The 13757-nt window shown below is 43.2% G+C and overlaps 1 long non-coding RNA gene across 1 annotated transcript in view; it reads left to right on the forward strand.

The window, feature by feature from the left end:
• LOC123364993 overlaps nt 1-13757 on the forward strand; it is a 55322-nt gene that overhangs the window by 35923 nt on the left and 5642 nt on the right. Inside the window, exon 2 of the long non-coding RNA XR_006577391.1 lies at nt 10460-10530. This is a non-coding gene — a long non-coding RNA (uncharacterized LOC123364993). The remainder of the gene's footprint in view (nt 1-10459; nt 10531-13757) is intronic.

Raw genomic sequence — 13757 nt, forward strand, 5'->3', positions numbered from 1 at the left:
ATAATTAAGATGTCCCATAGAATTCGAGTTCAGCAGTTTGAAGTTTGAACACTTCAACCTCTCTAACCACTCAGTGACAGACTTGAAGGTGGCAATTTTGCAACAAAAAAACTTCAAAAACAGACTCCAAAGAGAAACTGCTGAACTCGAATGAATATGCAAACTAGATACAATTAACTGTGGCCTAAACAGAGACTGGGAATGGTTGGGTCATTACACTAATTGAATCTATTTCCCTATGTTAAGTTCTCCTCACACCTTCTATGGGCCATCTTAATTATCACTTCAAAAAGTTCTTTTTCCTCCTGCTGCTGATAGCTCATCTCAATTGATTAGACTCTTCCTGTTGGTATGCATACTTCCACCTTTTCATGTTCTCTGTATGTGTAAATATCTCCGGTCTGTGTGTTCCATTCTATGCATCCGAAGAAGTGAGCTGCAGCTCACGAAAGCTCATGCTAAAATAAATTTGTTAGTCTTTAAGGTGCCACAAGTACTCCTGTTCTTTTTGCAGATACAGACTAACACGGCTGCTACTCTGAAACCATCAGAAAAGGGTATTTCTCTCTGGTGATGCAAAACCTGGCTGATCATGGATGGTTTATCAATATTTATGTGGTGCGGTCCACAAAGGTCCATGATGCCAGTATCTTTAGAAGCTCTGGATTTCTTAATGGAGCAACAAATAGAACTTTGTCACTCATAGTCTATATGGATGTTTAATGGGATTGCTATTCCTCCAGTCATTCTGGGAGATCCAGCTTATCCTCTCCGCCCCTGGCTTGCAGAGCCTTTTGCTGGCCAATGAGATAGGGAAAAGGAACATTTCAGTTCTACCCTGAGTAGTTGTAGAATGGATTATGGCATGCTCATTTGGAAGACTGATAAGTAGTTGGAGGATCCTGATGTCGAGGCTAGATGCTGAGGAGGAATATTTTTTCCGTGATGATAGCAGCTTGCTGTGTTTTGCATAATCTTGGAGAACAAAGGATAGAGACTTTCACATATATGGGAGCAGGAGGTGGGCACATTGGTGAACATTGTGAACAGCCGGAGAGGAGGCCTTTATGGACTGATGTAACCACTTAGGAGCACATAGGGAGAGTGGCATTGTGCTCCTACTTCAAGCCTAGGACCACTTGTGACAAATGTATATATTTTGTGCAAGGGTTAGTGATTATTGTAAGTTTAAAGAATTTTTAAAAGTAGAGCTTTCTAGTTTCCAGACCTTTTCAAAAATGAAGCTGTTGGGTCTCTTTTTTGCACCATCAAACTGTCAGATATCTGCATTGTTAATTTCCTTTATAGTTAAGATATTAAAACACTTATGTGAATTAGTCTTCATAATTAGATATAGTGTCTAGAATATATTACACATTACTTTAGTGTTTTCCTTTAATACTCCTTTTTATGATCTTTTTCCACTTTTGTGGCAGCACATCTTTATTTTAATTTTTTTTTAAATGAAATTGGATTTACGTGCAGATTTTGAGTTAACTGAAATCTCTTCCTCCCCGGCCATCTGTCATGCATCCTGGAGTGGCTGACGACCGTGAGTGCCTACCTCCGGGCAGACTGTCAAAAAGAAGGCAGACACCCCAACCTGGTGGCATGTTTTATAATTAGATTTCACCAAGCCAGAAACAAACATGAACTACTGGATCACTATAACAGTCTCACCACAGAGTCACTGACAGTCCCCTTAGACTCTCCAGTCTATCTTGACACCCAGACAAACTGGACTTAGTGATAAATGGTCACTTACACCAAAAATCACACTATATTCAGGTTGCTCCGAGTACCAAGAGACCAGTCACTTGCAGGGGCGGCTCTACAAATTCGGCCGCCCCAAGCAGTCATGCCGGGGAGGCGCCCCCGAGCCGCGGGAGCAGCGGACCTCCCGCGGGCATGAGTGCGGAGGGTCCACTGGTCGCGCGGCTCGGCTGGACCTCCCGCAGCTGCGGGCGGTTCGCTGGTCCGGCGGCTCCGGTTGAGCCGCCGCAGTCATGCCTGCGGGAGGTCCAGCCGAGCCGCGGGACCAGCGTCCCCTCCGCAGTCATGCCTGCGGCAGGTCCGCTGCTCCCGGGGCTCCGGTGGACCTCCCGCAGGCATGACTGCGGCAGGTCCGCCGGCCCAGCCTGCCGCCCCCCTGGCAAAGGGCCGCCCCAGGCGGGTGCTTGCCCCGCTGGGCTCTGGAGCCGGCCCTGGTCACTTGCCCCAGATCAATTGGTACCTTAGATTTTAAACCAAAGGCAACACCTGTAGCCAATCCTATAATAAAATATCTAAAGGTTTATTAACTGGGGGGGAAAAAAGAAATAAAAGCTGGTTACAGCTTAAAGCAAGCAAACATATGCACAAATGAGTTGCAGTCTAAATCCCAAGAGTGACAGAGTTGTAGTGATCTGTCAACTCAAAGTGTCTTTCAGGGCAGACCCAGAAGCCAGCCCTTGGGGATCTCTGGCTTCAGTTTGGTGGCTCTGGTTCTGTGAGCATTCAAACTGCAAAGAGATGGGAAAATTTTCCATCTGTCTTTGTTTTATTTCCTTCATTAAGCCTCCAAGTCCCCAGGGCAAGTTTCCTTGCACGTAGCATTTCCAAGGTGCAGTAGGGCTAGTAATCATAGAATATCAGGGTTGGAAGGGACCTCAGGAGGTCATCTAGTCCAAGTCCCTGCTCAAAGCAGGACCAACACCAACTAAATCATCCCAGCCTGGGCTTCGTCAAGCCTGACCTTAAAAACCTCCAAGGAAGGAGATTCCATCACCTCCCTAGGTAACCCATTCCAGTACTTCACCGTCCTCCTAGTGAAAGTTTTTCCTAATATCCAACTTAAACCTCCCCCACTGCAACTTGAGACCATTACTCCTTGTTCTGTCATCAGGTACCACTGAGAAAAGTCTAGATCCATCCTCTTTGGAACCCCCTTTCAGGTAGTTGAAAGCAGCCATCAAATACCCCCTCATTCTTCTCTTCTGCAGACTAAACAATCCCAGTTCCCTCAGCCTCTCCTCATAAGTCATGTGCTCCAGCCCCCTAATCATTTTTGTTGTCCTCCGCTGGATTCTTTCCAATTTTCCACATCCTTCTTGTAGTGTGGGGCCCAAAACTGGACATAGTACTCCAGATGAGGCCTCACCAATGCATTGTATTCGGCATTGTAGTCAATGCAATCCATTGTATTATGATGTTCCTTGATGGCCCATCTGATTTTGATAGTAGTTCTAGATGGGGGAGGGGAAAGCACTCTTCCGATATGGGGTCATAACTTTGACAATGTTTTCTCTAAACTTATCAAGAAAAATGTACATGTTTCCTAATAGCATGGAAAACAGAAATTACAAATACGATTAGTGCATTCATCACCTTACAAACATCCTATAGTGTCTAAACACTAAATACATTCTTATAAGATGAATACCTATTTTGAGCAACACTAACACAAGTGAACTGGTCTGGTCTCAAGCTGAGTCTGTCAGTTCTTAGCTAATGCCTGCAGCCTTGTCAAGAGCTGGCTTCTGTCCTGCCGGTGTCACACCATCCTATAATTTAGTTGGTTTGAAACCCACCAAGTGAACCCTTCCAGCTTTCACACAGGAAGACAGCACACCATCTGCCTAAGCCAAGATGCTATCATCCACGCTGTCACCTAATCACAGACGGTATCCCAATGTTCTGTAAATCCTAGAATCATAGCATCGTAGAATCGTAGGATTGGATGGGACCTTGAGAGGTCATCTAGTTCCCCCTGCACTCATGGCCGGACTAAGTATTATCTAGACCATCCCTGACAGGTGTTTGTCTAAGCTGCTCTTAAAAATCTCCAATGATGCATTTCCACAACCTCCCTAAGCAATTTATAACCACTCTGACAGCAGGAAGTTTTTCAACCTAAACCGCCCTTGCTGAAATTTAAGCCCATTGCTTCTTGTCCTATCCTCAGAGGCTAAGGAGAATAATTTTTCTCCCTCCTTTAACACTCTCTCTTTTGTACTTTAAAACTGTTATCAAGTCCCCTCTGTCTTGTCTTTTCCAGACTAAACAAACCCAATTTTTTTCAATCTTCCCTCACAGGTCATGTTTTCTAGACCTTCTGGACTTTCTCCAAATTGTCCACATTGTTCCAGACGTGTGGCACCCAGAACTGGACATAATACTCCAGTTGAGGCCTAATCAGAATTAGGAAGAATCACTTTTCATGTCTTGCTTACATCACTCCTGCTAATACATCCCAGAATGATGGTTTGTTTTTTTGTTTGTTTTTCTGACACTATGACCCCCAGATCTCTTTCCTCAGTACTCCTTCCTAGGCAGTCATTTCTCATTTTGTATGTATGCAACTGATTGTTCCTTCCTAGGTGGAATATTCTGCATTTGTCCTTCTTGAATTTCATCAGATTTTCTTCAGACCATTTCTTCAGTTTGTCCAGATCATTTTGAATTTTAATCCTATCCTTCAAAGTGCTTGCAACCTCTCCCAGCTTGGTGGTATTTGCAGACTTTGTAAGTGTACTCTCTATGCCATTATCTAAATCACTGATGAAGATATTGAATGGAACTTGACTCAGAACTGATCCCCGTGGGACTCCACTCGATATGCCCTTCAAGCTTGACTACTTGGCTTCATATCAAACAGTGGATATGTGTGGGACCTGCAAGACTCCACAATTAAACCTTCATAGGCATTTTTAGTAGGCTTTTCTGAAACTATATTAACAGTCACCCTCATTCTGGATGTTTCTAGGCCACTGTCCTGCCCTCTGTACGTCTGCAGAGACACCAAGGGGCAGGTCTACAGGTCTACCAGGGCTCAATCCACCTAAGTTACACAACTCCAGCTACATACCTTAGATTGACCCTTTGTGGTGTCTACACCACGCTGGGTTGACAGGAGAATCTCTCCTGTCCACTTACCGTATGCTTCTCATTCCGGTGGAGTACTGGAGTCGACAGGAGAGAGAGCGGCAGTCGATTTAAGACCCACTAAATTGACCCCTGGTGGATTGATCACGGTGCATCAATTCCTTGGTAACTGGAGACAAGCCCCAAGTATTCAAACTAAAAGCTCTCTCTCCCTTCCTTTTTGACTAAAAAAATAAGTCAAATACTGCAGTATAAAGCAGGGTTACAGAAACATGGGACTTTGTTAGGTACCTGAACTCCACATGGGATATATATGACTTCTGTTTCCTGAAAACTGTAGCAGGAAACCAGAGAGGAAGAGGGCTGGGTATTAGGTCTAGGCAGAAGCTCTAAAATGGAAACGTTAGCTTTAGGGGTAATGCTGTTTTCCTTATTCTGACAGTGTTCTTTGATCAGTGTTAGAAGAAAGAAACTCTTTGTGATTCTTTAATATTGTCTTCTCCCTTTGCTGCTGTACTTACGTAAAATATCATCTAAGCAGTGAAGAGAGAGAGAGAGATTTGAAATTACCAGCAGCCACCATAATATGACTTCTCAAGTTTGCTTTGCTTCAGTCACTACTGAGGGGCTCTGAGGTGGGGTATTACTATCTGGTGGCATTAGTTAATTGTGAAGCGTTCTGAGAGAGTACCCAAAGATAGTCTTAATGCCTTGAGTAGTTTTATTCTGTGACAAGAGACACAGCAACATTCAGGGATTATGCACACTACAGATTTGACTTTTTTTCCCATGAGCAATTAAACATCTAATTTCTAATGTTTCCATCTTTCATGTCATCTGTTTGCTTCCAAACATTTGTGCAAAACTTTCCCCATTCCCACCCTACATGGGCTGAAACAAGACAGGGCTAAAGATCCTAATATCAATTCAAAAACGTGTGACCTTTTAAGATACTCCTGAGAATTTGGATGTGGAATAGGGATCTAGCAGGCTAACCATGCTGGAACTGGACTATCGGTATTTCAAACCATGAAATCAGTATTCCAAAATCTTGAGTCGGACCCCGTCTCAACTTTTCTGTGTGTGAGCTTTTTCAGGAAATTCAATCAGAAACATACAAAAATATGCATACAGGTTGCACCTTCCTTTTCTTTGACTGATGAGAAGGTTGCTTTCCCATCACCTCTTGCTGTGCCCCAGCAACCTCTCCTGAACACTGGCACTGCCCAACTCCCTCTCCCACTCCACCATCTTGACACCAATAGTGGAGGAGGGGGAAGAGTAAATTTGGACATGAAGATTTGGGCAGCAGCAGAGGGTTGGATACATGGTCCCTTCTTCCTTCCTCACCCCCAGGCTCACCTTTGCTCCTCCCCACCATAGCATCATATGGGCATTCAAGGGAAATGGGTAGGAGGTATCACTGCTAACCCCCTATTCTGCACAGCGAACAGGCAGTAGGGAAGCCAACTAAACTGGTAGGCATCAAGAGCTGCAGCTGTCTCCAGAACGAACTGCAACCCTGTGCCTGTAGTCAGCCCAGGTTACCAACTGTAGCTTCTAGAGGCTGAAGTGATGTCTAATGGATTTCAGCCTGAAATCCCAGCCACCAAGAATTGCTTGCAGATTGTAATAAGCAAGTAATATTTCTCCAAAATCATGAGCCAGGAAGGTAAAATGGGAACAACTGCAAAAATGTGCATGTATTAGTTGTGCTTGCACAACCATGTTTATATACAGTCTTTTTTGCATCTGCATTGTCTTCAGTGCATCTGTTGTACCCGCATTAGAAAACATTCCCCCTTCCTTGGACCCAGAAAACTTAATTCAGTGTGCAAACCTGGCAGTTGTGTATACAAATTAGATATTTGCCTTTGAAGAATAAATTACACACAAATGATGATTTGCGCATGCAATTACCTGTTTGTGCAAATAGAGGTTTGCACTTGCAAAGCTGATTAAATAAATCTTCAAAATTTGCAAGTTTAAGAGGCTCACTGAAAATTTGACCCTAAATATTTTAAACTTATGAGGACATCCCATTGCTATGATGTGAGTCACCAGATGGCACTGTTACACATAGTCTTGCAAGTTCTTTTCTTAGCAGGCAAACGGTGTACAATCTGATGAAATGCAGTGTTAGTTTTGTAATGAACTTTATTTTTCAAGGAGCTGTTGCAAACAGCAAATCCCTCTCTAGCCATCTCATTTCCATTCCTACCCTATTAACCCCACACATCTTTACAGTTTAAAGATGGCACAGCACATCTGATGCCATTTTTCCTTACACTTATATACGCGAACAGCTGGCTTGCTTGTTTTCTCTACCTTTTCCCCCAAATAAACTATATGGAGAAAATGCTACAATATTAGCTATTAGGAATAGCTATTGCTTTGTTGCCTTACACAAGCATGTGTTTTAGACTGTAAGGATTTTACATTGTATTCATCACCTAGCACTCAGATTCAATAGCTCAGAGTATTTTTCGTTAGTATTCGGAACAAACAAAAAGGCAGGAGGCTTTCATGACCGGGATTAAAACACAAGCTAACCTGCTTTAAGAAAGACGCTTTTAAAATGAACTTCCCTATCTTCTTGTGTCTGTATGTGGAACCCATCACAATAGTATCTAAGTGGTTCAGGACATTATAAATTACAGAAAAGCAAGCAAGAAAGGGATTCTTTTTGTAATGATAAACAACAGTTCTCTGCTCTGTCCAGCAGGAGGAGAGAGAGCTCATTTAATGGAGTGTTTTTGCAGCACCTCTCAGCAGAAAGTTGAATACCTTTTTTGAGTCCCTGGTCATCCTCAGCTACTAGTGATTTAATTAAAGAAATCCGGTGTCAGAAACAGTGTAAAGAGATTTAGTGTTCTTTTTAAAATGCACTGTGTTTCCCTGTGCACAGTCTGAGTCATGAATACAAAGTGGGGGGATTCCCTTGTGAATGGTGGTTAAATTTTGTACTACCTCAGTTAAGATGTTAAAGCAGACATTGCCACTAGCATAATGGTAGCTGCATTTCCAGGCTGTTCCCTAATGAACAGTGGTGCAGCTTCTCTGATGTTGATCTGCTCTTTTTTCTCTCTCTCTTTTCCCCCTCCTCCCCGCAGCTTTGAGGATTCCAGGCCACCCATACTGTCTGCTAGTTTCTAAAAAGTGGAGCTTCTTTCAAGCACTTCCCCAAATGGGGTGGCTTGAAACTACTAGAAATGATGTACATGGAAGGTTAGACCAATTTAGACAAATTCTGCAGCTTAGACATGGTCACATGAAAGCTAGAGTTTGAACTGGTCACAGGAAATTGACTACATGTGCAGGGAATAGTCTATAGCCTTTGCAAATTTTGCTAGTAGCAGTATAAAGAGGAAATAAAGGTTATTGCTAGAGCATGCAAGGCAAGATTTTACAGAGGACTTTCCTTCCACTAAGTGCTGCAGAGTTGTAGAGGCTGAATTAGCAAATATAAACTATTAGAATGTTGAGTATCAGATTGGGACTCAGGGCTCTGCTCTCAGCTGTTGGTACAGCCTCTGCAATTTGCCCTGGAACATTTGAACCCAACAGCTTTATCCATCGCATCTGTAGCAATAGCAGGGCTGCAAGTACTGTTTGTTGAAGTCTGTTTATTATTATTTTAGGGCCTAATCCAAAACCAACTGAAATTAATGGGCATCAGGTTCAGTGCACGTTAGTTCAAGCACTTACACTGCTATAGTTGGGATGCTGTAATAAAGGCTGACGGCTTGTCTACACTGTGTGGCCATGTGCACTAGGGGGATGCACTTTCTAAAGCACGTTAAATGGTCCAGGTAGGCCCTGCTGGCACTAGGGAATCTTGAGTGTACACCAGCAGAGTCTACATGGACCGTTTAATGTCAACACTTTAGTGCACTTTGAAAAGCTCTTGGAAACCTCACTAAATTAAAGCTCACTAGGGAAGCTTTAGTGCACACCAGCAGGGTCTCAGAGGACCAATTAATGTGCAATATGTTGGCATGCTTTAGAAATCAACCTTCTTTCCCCTTAGTGCACATTACCCCACAGTGTAGATAAGCCCTTAGAATGAAATGGCCATATGAGGCTCATCTTCTTCTAGCCACTTAAAACATTATTTAAAAGGCGCAGTTTGGACTGAAAAATCTTCAAACTTCAGCCTCAAAGGGAACTTCTAAAGGTTTGTTTGAATGCTATTCTGAATTACCTGTCTGTCTGAGGTACTTATGTGGCACCCCATTACCATAGTATCTCAGTGCCTGACAATCCTTTTACTGCATGTGTCCTCACAAAACCCCTGTGAGGTAGGGAAGTGGTGGTGGTGGTCCCATTTTAGATGGCAAACTCAGACACAGCGAAACTAAATGACTTGCTCAAGCTCACTGAGGAAATTTGTGTCAGTACCAGGTCTCCAAAGTCCCGGGCTAGCACCAGGCCCATCCTTAACTGGGAACAAGAGATGTTTGAATGCTATAAGATAATCACTGTTTCCTTTTAGTCACCATTTTGTTCTACAACCTACATAGAAATAAAATAGCACAAAAAGTAACTGTGACAGGGTCAGGCCAGATGGCTACAGGAGAGTGCTCATGTTGGGTTCCGGGAAGTTCCACTGCTAAAGGACCCTCCCTCAGCTTTTGGTAGGGGGTACAGGGTTGGGGGAAAGCAGAATCAACGTTTTGCCCCTGGGAAAAAGGAGGCTGGGCATTCACCTCCCCATTCCCCTGTTACTCATCCCAAATTTCCTGTACAGGCAGAGGAGCCCAAGAGGTGCTATCACTGTATGTCCACTGAGCACCTGAGGAATAAGTGTCCCTTGCTGAGTGGAAGCAGGCAACAAGTAACACAGGAAGCTGCTGTTTCTCAGAGTCTGGCTGCTGCCTCTTTCCGCACAGGATTTGTAAAGCTTGCTTCCACACAACCAAGCAGTGAGCATATGCATGCTGTTAAATTGAATGGGAAAGTGCTTCTTGGACTAATCGATATGGGGGCTGAAATTTCTGTGGTCAGGAGGGACCTAATCCAGGAGAAGGAATTGTTGCTAGGTAAAATGGCAGAATTAGAACTGGTGGGCAGTTACAAAGTCCTTGCACCTTTTAGCTAAAGTACACATGCAAACTAATCATTTGCAGGCTGAACTGACTGTTGCTACAGTGGCACACAATTTTGCATCGTTTCTACTGAGGAATGATTTCTTTAATGTGACAGAATCTGTCCCATGGTTGGTTAACAGTGAGAAGGAATCTTGTGCTAAAAGCCCTGGGGGTGGGGGTGAAGTCACTTGGACTGCTGGGAGAATAGGAGAGTGTCTCTTAGATTCCTCTGTAGCAGTAAAAAATGCAGCTTTGGGGGCAGGGATGGTTGTAGCCAGTTCCTATAGCCCCCGGGCTCAAGGACAAAGCTCAAGAGGGAGGGGCTGGACAAAGCCAGCTCCTGTCCCATAATCATCTCCCTGGGGGAGGAGAATGTACCACCTTGTAGCAAGAGGGCCACCCCTGCTGCTGACTGAGTGACCAGGGAGACTGAAGTGTTCTCCAACTGGTTTTTGAATGTTATAATTCTTGATGTCTGATTTGTGTCCATTTATTCTTTTGCGTAGAGACTGGCTGGAGGCAACAGATTGGAATATCAGCAATCCTGAGGTGTCGTGGCTGAAACTATGCACGTGAGGTAAGTTAGCATAGGGCATACCTGGGCTTTTAGCACCAGTTCTGGCTAGTGTTGTCAGCGCTGAGGGCTTGATTCAAAGCCCACTGAAGTCGATAGGAATCTTTTGCTTGACTTCAATGGATTTAGGATATAATCCAAAGTTTTGGTTTTTTTAATTTACTTTTAAAAGCTTCCTAAACCAAGTTGCTTATTCCTGAAATCAGATTTTTTTTTTAAAAAAAAGTTGGAATTTGAAAGCTCTTAAATAACATTTTTATATCCGTACACCTTACAGCCCTTTATAAAGGTGGATAAGTTTTATTATCCCCATGTTGTTACTCATGTGATGTGGAGAAAGTGGATAAGGAAAAGTTATTTACTTATTCCCATAATACAAGAAATAGGGGTCACCAAATGAAATTAATAGGCGGCAGGTTTAAAACAAATAAAAGGAAGTTCTTCTTCACACAGCGCACAGTCAACTTGTGGAACTCCTTACCTGAGGAGGTTGTGAAGGCTTGGACTATAACAGCGTTTAAAAAAGAACTGGATAAATTCATGGTGGTGAAGTCCATAAATGGCTATTAGCCAGGATGGGTAAGGAATGGTGTCCCTAGCCTCTGTTTGTCAGAGGATGGAGATGGACGGCAGGAGAGAGATCACTTGATCATTGCCTGTTAGGTGCCCCAGAGGGAGTGAACCTGGCATTGGCCACTGTCGGTAGACAGGATACTGGGCTAGATGGACCTTTGGTCTGACCTGGTATGGCCGTTCTTATGGTGAAAATGGAAGTTCAGAATGTTTAACTGACTTGCCCAAGGTGTCTCAGTGAGTCAGTGGCAGAACTCATGATGAAATTCAGATGTCTTTCCTCTCCTAGATCTTACCCACTGGACCATGCTGACTTTTTAGATGAAAAGAACAAAAATATTGACATTTATTCATGGGGGGAAAAAAACAGACATCTCTCAGGATGACAATAACTTATAGAAGACTATACTATATGATTTGCAACGTACAACAAAATGCAACAGTTATAGCATTAAATAACAGCAAAGAGAGAGAGAAATATATTTTCTGATGAGATTTGAAAAGAAGTGGAGAGTCAGTGAGGCAGAGAGCTACAGCGAAGGCTATTATAAGGGGCTGGAGAAGATTCTTGCACCAGGATGGCCAATTTGTAACAGTTCCAACTCACAAAACTCACATACTTTAAAAATAAATCCATTAGTAAAGCATGTTAGAAAATTGTTTAAGCCCTGGTCCACACACAGCCCCTAATTCGAACTAGGGTACGCGAATTCAGCTACGTGAATAACGTAGCTGAATTCGAACTACCCTAGTTCGAAAACTTACCCGTCCAGACGGCGGGGAAGCGAACTCCGCGGCTCCAGGGTCGACTCCGGCAACTCCTCCTGCCGCGGTGGAGTACCGGAGTTCGAACTAGCGCTTCCGGAGTTCGAACTATCGCGTCTAGATCAGACGCGATAGTTCGAACTCTGAGCAGTCGAACTCACCGCGTCGACCGTCCCGGTAAGTGTAAACGTGGCCTAAGACACAGACAGCCTCCTTTCCTCAGTCATGCAAATAGTTCCAGTGCAGTCAGTGACACTGCTTGGGTGACTAAAACGAACAGGTTGTGGCTCAAGGCCAGCTTTTATTTCTCCAGTTGTTTAGTAGTTGGAATATATTTTAAATACATTATTTTCTGATTCCTAGTTCTAAACAAATTCTTAACCAAACTCTATTTCGTTTTCCAATTAAAAATACTAACCTAAACCAAACAACAATCCCCATGACAGCCCACCACCACTAACGAAAAGAATAGCTGCTGAAAAGGAAACCTGTAGTGGTTGGTTCACATACTGGGGGCCTGATTCTCCATTGCCCTGCACCTCGTTTACTCCAGTGCAAAGTGGGTGTAAAACGCAACCAAATCAGAGTGGTAGCATTCTACTGCCACTTTGCCCTTGTGTAATTGACTACACGCGGTGCAGGACAGAGGAGAATTAGGCCCATGACCTCTCTTCTATGTGATCACATTGTTTTCACCAATGGAGTGCAGTATAATTGCAGATGTTTGTAGGTTAGTAACTCCACAGCCTCTGGTAATAAAAGTATTATACATAGCAACACCGCTTTAAAAAAAAAAAAAAAAAGGCCTGTAGAAACATCTTACCCATTTCATGAAACACACACTTCATAACTAGAAAGCTATATGGAACAAAATAGTAAGTTGAGGCCAAATCTGAAGAATCATAGGGAGTGCTTGCTAAAATAATGAAGGATGGTCTAGTGGACAGGGCTGGCTCAAGAAACCTGGTTTTAATTACCATCTTAGCCACACACTTCCTGTGGACAAGTGCCTCAATTCCCCATGTCTAAAATGAAGAAAACACTGAGAGGTTGTGAGGATGAATGTATTAATATTTGTGGTGCTTGGATACTGTGTTGATGATGGCCATATTAGTACCCCTCTAACTAGTTAGATACTTCTGCCCAGAAAAGCACCAAGAGGACTGAAGTTCTACAGTAGACCAGAAGTGGCTGTGGAGCTCAAGCAAACTAGCTCCTTTCCTCCTCTGCTGGAAATTTGATCTCAACCAGTCTCTCTCAAGAACCAGTAGCCCTTGAAGGTGCCTATGCAGAGAGAGAGAAAGAGGGACTCAGTGTGAATCCCCTTCCAAGATCAGGTGTTTGTGGGTAGTGAGATTATGAAGTTTGTTTGAGAAGTTCAGGATATGACCCCCAAAGGCAAATATTTCTTTATTGCTAATAATGATTAATATTTTATTCACCTCCAGTGTCAGGACCTATTCAAAGACCTGATCCATGGTCATTGAAGTCAACTGAGAGGTTCCCATTGATTTTAGTGGGTGCTGGATCGGGATCCCTAAATAAATAACCACTGTACATTTTTAGTTACTTAGTATATTGTTTATACTCTACAGTTTATATTGTTTTTACAAGAAAACTCAGCAATTGGTATGTATAATATGATTTAGGCATATGTCTCTAGAGGAATATGGGAAAAATCACTAATGGGCTCATTTCCTGGCATCACTGACTGCTTTCCACCTTAAAAAAAATAAACTAATAGAGTTTTCGGTACATTTCCAGCCACTTGTGACCTCTCTGATCCCAGAGGGGAAAAAAAACTATGGAAAATAATGCCATGGGGCGGAAAGGATGTTTCTTTGCTTTACCAGTGCAACTGGGGGAAAGTTTAGTGTGATGGAATAAGCAGT

Source organism: Mauremys mutica, chromosome 2 (assembly GCF_020497125.1).
Source record: "Mauremys mutica isolate MM-2020 ecotype Southern chromosome 2, ASM2049712v1, whole genome shotgun sequence".
Lineage (NCBI taxonomy): Eukaryota > Metazoa > Chordata > Testudines > Geoemydidae > Mauremys > Mauremys mutica.